Raw genomic sequence first — 7434 nt, 5'->3', positions numbered from 1 at the left:
TTTCCAAGTTCATTTAATCAATTATTTTTTAAAGGAAAATAACTCTGCTTTTATAAAGAAAATGAACCATACAGAGTACGCTAGGGTAACCAAATACAACACAGAAATCTACTGCCGAGGCACTTGGTTAGGAATGGACGCCAAGTCCACTTCCAAGCGTCATATCGTCCAAAAATCTACCATCCATCTTGCTTTCCTGAAACCACATATCTTCAACTCTCAACAAAAGACACATAGAGATAACCGCCACTAGGAAAATGGTACTGAAACATACCCAAATACAAATAGCTTGTGCAGGCAACTTAATTCAAACTGTGATGGAACATTTGACTTGCTGGCCTGTAGTACAGCAGGGAAAAACTTAATACACGTTGAACGTAGTATGATCAATTAGGCATACCCAGTTGTTTGTTTGAAAAAGATAAATAACATCAAAATACTGTTGATTGAACAGCCATATCAGTAGATTACTAAGATCAATTAAACATGCTACCTGTAACATAACAAGAACTTGTGGAGATCAGCCAAGCACCAGTGATCTGGGAACTCAGTCACTAGCTCTGCACTGTAATGTAACACAGTGCTTCACACGTTTCAGGATTGAGTTCTGCTATGGTACTCTAAAACGCCGTCTCATATTACCTCATATAGAAGCTAATGTAAAATTTGTATGCTTATATGAAACATTACTCTGATGGCCTGACATGAAACCAATTACTGAGACAACTAGATCGAACAAATTTACCAACATAACTCAGGCTACATATGAAATACATGGTCAATCTAGCAAATGTGACATTGAATCAATTAGGCTCTATAGGAAAAGTTCAGTGAGGACTCAGGACAAGAGTCTGAGAGTGTGATGAACAGAAAAAAGAAAGATCAAGAGATAAATATTCAATCCAATCTTTCTCAATGACAACTAGATAATCTTTCTCTATGAGACCTTGTGGAGATCAGCTAAGCACCATTGATCTGGGAAATTTACTCTGATGGCCTGACATGAAACCAATTACTGACAGCTAGAATTTTTGGCAAACTAACTTTCCATTAATATCTGGAGTGATGATCTAATAGCAATGTCGAAGCGATTGTCAACAACAAATAAACATAAAGCCTTTTCAGGTTAACACTAGCTAGTGGCTTTGCATATTTGAAGGCTGCGAAGATATTACTTCTATAAATAGAGAAGCCCCAAACAGCATGCCTGGCATCCAAAGAAATGGATGGAAATGACCAAAATCTCAACTCAATTTTCAGTTATGACTACACAAGAGAGGATTCCATTTGAACTTTTGAAGTAACACGGCCATTTGCAATTATAGTGGCAACTAAAACATTATCCGGTTTCCCTTCCCCTTGTTGCAATTATGGGCCCTATCCCTTCCTCTTCTTGTCCTGGGAGGAGGAAGACGACGGCTTCTTCTTGGTTGATGCGGTGGCGGGGGCATCGGCGGGCTTCTCCGGCACCGGCTTTGGCAAAGACGGTGGGTTCTTCTTGGCTGACGCGGTCGCAAGGGCATCGATGGGCCTCGCTGGCACCGACATCGATGCAACAGCAGGGACCTAAGCCATGGGCACGGGTGGAGCTGCCATTGTGTGGAGTGGCAACGCCGATGGGAGCAGGTTCGTGTACGGAGGGGTCAGTTGCAGGATTTGCTGGAATTTGCTGGCTGCCCGCAAAGCCCACATACGATAGCAGGCCCACTACCCCAGCCCACAACAAAAAACAAGTCGCCGGTGGGTGTCCAGCGGGCCTATTTTGCGAGGCGGGCCTAGCAGGCTTGCGGATAGGCCCGTGCCGCTTGCATTTTGACTGACGTCTTCATTCAGGTGGTTAGGCTAACAAAGTTAGAACACGGGGATTTGATGCCCATCACTTGTTCAAAAAAATTCCTTAAAGGGTAAACTTACCATTTTAAAGGAGAGCTGACGATATCAAAATAAACCAGACAACCAAACACAATATGGGGCTAGCCAGGGTTGAACAGTACAAACAACTAAACAGTCTCATGTTGGCTTGCTGTAACTAGGTTTAGCCTAGCCAGGTTACAATTCTAGCCAATACAACTAAGCCAGCAAACCAAACACACCCATAGGACCTGGGCACATACAAGTTAGAACAACTCACGTGTAGCAATAATTGATATGGAATCTGTTTCAAAGACATATTGAGTCACACCCAACGTATCTTGTATTTAACCCAGACACATGAACCAACAATTTACAGTTCACTCAAACCTACATCTCTTGAGATACTGTCATGACTTGAAATGGTAACAAAGGGGGAAACCGGAAACGTAGTACAACACACCACTGCTAGTTTGCTAGTGTAATAAGTGGCTTCATCAACCATAAATACATGTTTGGGAATGGTCAATTTGTAATTTATACCGTTAACTGATTCTCATCCTATACTTTGCGTTTACTTTGTGGAAAGTGGTATGCAAAGGTAGAGCGTATGTGAAGTTCATCAGTATTTTATAATTATTCTCAAGTTTTCGACTACCAGTAATCAGGTTGAGAAGTTCAAGATTGCACCTTAAGTCCGTGGTGACCAAACAGTCGTCTTTGCCGCCTACCCAAGCCCGATTCTTCAACTCGTCGCAACCACCGTAGTAAGATTTGTTGACTACTCGTGAAGGCCGAAACCACGATGCTCATCTTCATTCTCTACGTCTCTTTCCGTGCAACCAATGTCGTGAAGGCCGAAACGACCATGCTCGTCTTCATTGTCTACGTCAACTCTTTCCGAGCACAGACTAGACGGCCGGAGTCCCCAATGGATGGCGATTGCGATTATTGATCTTGTCGTCCTTCGCCCAGTCCTTACAAACCAAACGGAAGTGAATCACGCTGATGGGATCACCGTGATCCAAGACAACACCAGACATCTCCAAAGGCAAGTTTTTCCATACAACGCTGTGCTCCACGATCGTTTTCTTCTCCTTTGTGGCATCTTGGGACAACTCCTCGAATCTGCTTCCGTGCCCCATAGGATGCACCGGTGAATTCTCCTGCTTGGCGTTGGTGGCCAAGCAGCAGATCAAAGAATCATTGCCAGCATCGTCCTCCCTGAAACGCTTACTCGAAGGCTCTCCCGAATCACTCATGGTGGAATATAGTCAGCAATAGCGCCGACTTAGTTTGCATCGAGGGTTCCGAAGAAAATATGAAGCCGCGGACTGTTTCTATGCGCTTATATTGTTTCGCAACCGCTGAACTGACGCGACGGTTTACATACTCAGATTACATAGGATCATTTAGGCGCAACCACATTGATTTTTTTGAACTACCGAATAGGCAATAGCCTCGTACTCATACGTTGAGACAGTTTCAATTCTTCGTACAATGTAACATAACTAAGCAACATGCAAATTTAAGTTTTCTCCAACTCTGCCATCCTCACGATGAGGCATGTTTTGGAGTTGTAAGCTTCAGAATGAACTTGGTTAATATATTAGTCTCTCTCAAGCCATACCACCCACGGCACTTGTGCCCTATGTATGATCCCACCCTCCAATGTGACCCAAGTCCTAAGATATGTATGTTGAGTTTAGAAGTTTCCGATAGTTACAACTAAAACTACAAATCAGACAAATAATATCATTACTAATGGAGAAAGTATTCAACCTGTGTAGGCAATCACAATAAAAAATGTATTGACAATAACTGCAACAAAATAAAGTCTAGATTCTTTTATTATTCATATTTATTAAAGTCAACAGTCAGTGGTATAGTAAAAATTTACTCCGAAACCTACATGTACGATTCATTTTGTTGCGACGAGTCAGTTAGTTTTGTTGCATTTATCATATTCATTTGGCTTTTGTTGCCAAACCCAACCAACACTTGCTATGGATGTTAAAAACATAGATCTGGAAACATAGATCTAAAAGCAACATAGATCTATGTATTAATGTCAACGTAGATTTAAAAGCAACATTCGTTTATATAGCGAAACATCTCATAAAAAAGCTACATTTTTCATATAGAACAACATATTCCTAAAATCTACACGACTGTATTAACGTCAACATATCTATGAAATCAACACATCAGCCTTAAAGTCAACATAGAGTTAAAATAACCACATTTCTGAATAAGTCAACATAGTAATAAAAGCAACATTCGGTTAACTGAACTTCCAGTAGCTATATACAAAGCCAAAACGGACCAGCTCCTCACCAGCCAAAACGAACCAGCTGTGTGCCAGCCAAAACGGACTAGCTCTGCGTCCTGCAACCATCTTACCAAACAAATAGGGTGTAATTGTGTGAAACGATTAAATACGCACATCAGGCTTGAAAATACCAGACATTACTGATGTGAATACATTGTTAAGTGCTCCCAAAAAAACAAAAGATTTAGGACAAAGCCTGAACAGCTTAAAAACTTCAAGCATAACCAGATTCAGGACAAAACAAGACCTAAGATGATAAAGAAACATGAACAAAACTAGGCTACTTAGTGTTCATAATCTCCATAGCTTCACACCAGATCTGAACCATGTCCTCCATAACTTTGGACCGGATCCATGTGACAACATACACCTCACCTGAATCTGATCTGTGATAAAACCTTCCTCTGTCGTAGGTAATCATACCCCAATCCTATATCGTACGTCATCAATAATTGAAGAGAACTCGTGACCAATTTGATAAAACCCTTGGTCAACACAGCCTTCTTGAAATTATCCTCTAATGCAAAGAAGTCAATGCACTTGTTCTTCAACTCCAGGCAGCTGTACATTTTAGCACAATGTAAGATTCCAGCAACCGTGTTTACACACGCCCCTTCCCACAATTTCTGCGCACACATAAGCTTAAGCCAGCACAATGCGTACCGATTAGCTGTAGCTAGCAGATGCTACACCATCTCAGAAGGAGAGCCCCCAAGCATGTCAGCTTCTGGGAAGGCATCTGTGTAAACAAACCAAAGTATGGCTCTGAATGTTGAAGGGGTAATGTCACATAGGGGGATGGACGATATTGTGGACTCAGCCATATGGCCAAAGAGCTGGGCTTTGAAAACTGGCGAACGGGCAGCAAGCACCGCTCGTTGTGCATGGACTATCTCGGTTCCAATGATGAATGAGACATCTGTCCCATCCGAACTATCGAATAGTGAGCCAAAATGTTTTCCCATTTCTGAAGCTGGCACATGAATAGATGTGTCACAAACAACCATGACAACACATGTAAAGGTGAAATGTCCATCTGTAACATACTTTTCCTCGAGATTAGTCTATAAAATTTTGTGCATCACGGATTCACGAGAGCCATCTTGGAACAGATGAAGGTCAAAAGGTGCATAAGATGCTCCCCTGCATGCAGCCATATCATGTGGCTGGCCATCCCGGTGCAGTAAGAACACCTCAAACTTGGCATAGACGCCTTCAGCCGATGCACTCACCAGCGGAGAAAACATTGGAGCAGACAAGCCTATCAATGTAGCTGTCCTTGATTTGCTCATAGTGTACTTTGCATTCGTGGACAACAGAAACAATGGTCTACCACTGCCCAGCCAACCGGCGTCGCTTGCTCTCTGCATAAACAGGAATTAGTGTGAGTCTAAATCAAAAACAATGTGCCCAACGAACACCACATCTAACTCCTCCATTAGCAGAGATTTTTATTTTATTTTTAGATAACAACCATTTGCAGAGGGGAGAAAATTAGCTCACTACCATTAAAAGATTGCATCTTTAGAAAAATACCACTGGAAGATTGAGTTGTTGAAAACTAACATTGAAAGGTTTCACTTCAGCGGGTTTCTACCACTGCCATTAACGACATTAGTTGAAGAGGTAAAACATAATAAAAAATGGATCCAACAAAGGCAAACACGAAGGCTTCCTGGCTTCTAGGCCCACGCACGCAAAAGGAAGCCTTCGAGTCCAGTACGCGCACGCACGCAAAAATATTCGCACGAACCGCCTGGCCGCGAGCTCGAGACCTCCTGCGGCGCTCCTCTCGCCGGCGGTGACACTCCTCTTCCCTCGGCGACGACGGCAGCGGCGGCAACTCTCATGCTGTTCCTCCATGGTGCGCCCTTCTCCCTTCTCTGTATTCTTCTTGTGCTATTCTTCCATGATCTAAACCCTAGGTTTTGGGGATTTTGTAGTGATGTGACAAGGGATTGTTGATTTGAGACAAGATGAGCGCTACTGAAATTCTAGAAGAGTAGTCTCCTTTGACACTCTATTCTTCCAATTTGTATCTATTTTTCCCATATTTTTGTGAATTGGAACTTTTTTCTTTGTTCCATGTTTTTTTGAGCTGCATATTAGAGGATTGATCCAAAGAATGCTTGTAGAGTAGAGGTCACTGTCAACTCATACTTTAGTACTATACAGGGTAAAAAAATCTACAATAGGGGCAGAGATGTAGGCTGGGTTGTTGATTCAGAAAAGTATTCAATCATTAATCTAGAAAGGGATATTGCTTCACACTTTACATGGGACAACAACCAGCAGACATATTTCTAGGCTGTGAAAGGGATGCATTGGCAAGGCAAGTTAATTTTAGATGATCAGCTCCGTAGCTTGCTAAGGGCATCTCAATTGGTAAAATTTATGATGATAGTGGGCAGTCGTGTGGCGATGGATGAGATGCCTCCTGCAATTAACATGGATGCTGAGGGCATGCCTAATGAAGTGCCAGTTGTTGAGAAGATGGAATTCGAGGGATTTGAATGGATAGAAGTACCACAATATAGAGAAACCACTGCAGGGCCATGGATCTGAGTGAAGATCATGGAGAAGATCTACACTTGGTTGATCCAAAAGTTGTCCCATTTTAGCTAGCACTATGACATCAACAAAAGTGGTCCCATGTGAGTTGAAATTATAGGAACAACATAGGAAGGGAAGACTTATCGGTACAGTGTTGACCTTACCAAAAGAGAATGTGGCTGTGGGCAATGGGAGGTGTCAGGAAAACCAATGTACATGAAATAAAGCGCGCACGAGAGGGATACTCACTATCTGCTGCCGGAGGTGGCACTGGCGACGGCCGGTGCCTGCACCTGCACCTGCACCTGCACCTGCACCTGCACCTACACCTACACCTGCGCCAGCACCTGCCTGTTCGTGGCAGGGACCCGAGAGATAACTATTGATGCAAAAGCTGGATCCGCAAACACAAAGGACTAATACCTGATTCAAACGTTAAGGCGTGCCAACCTATTTGACCTTACTATCGGCAAAGGTGATAACTCGAATACTTTGGTCCTGACAACAGCGATGCGCCCGGATGTCACGGCCAAGAGGTATTCACGCGGAACTCGAGAATACGCCGAGCTTAAGTCGACGAACTCCTAAGAACTCGTAGTGAAAAAGGAAAATATGACGAAGTCGTCGAAAAGTAGATGCTAGAATATGAGTAAAAAAACTTATGTTTGATTGATTGATAGATAGATTTTCATTACAAG

The 7434-nt window shown here is 42.7% G+C and overlaps 1 pseudogene; it reads right to left on the bottom strand.

The window, feature by feature from the left end:
* On the bottom strand, positions 4601-6046 carry LOC110437592 (annotated as a pseudogene).

Source organism: Sorghum bicolor, chromosome 8, assembly GCF_000003195.3.
Source record: "Sorghum bicolor cultivar BTx623 chromosome 8, Sorghum_bicolor_NCBIv3, whole genome shotgun sequence".
In the NCBI taxonomy this organism is placed as follows: domain Eukaryota; kingdom Viridiplantae; phylum Streptophyta; class Magnoliopsida; order Poales; family Poaceae; genus Sorghum; species Sorghum bicolor.
The sequence above is the reverse complement of the archived record's forward strand: the minus strand, read 5'-3'. Positions and strand labels throughout refer to the sequence as shown.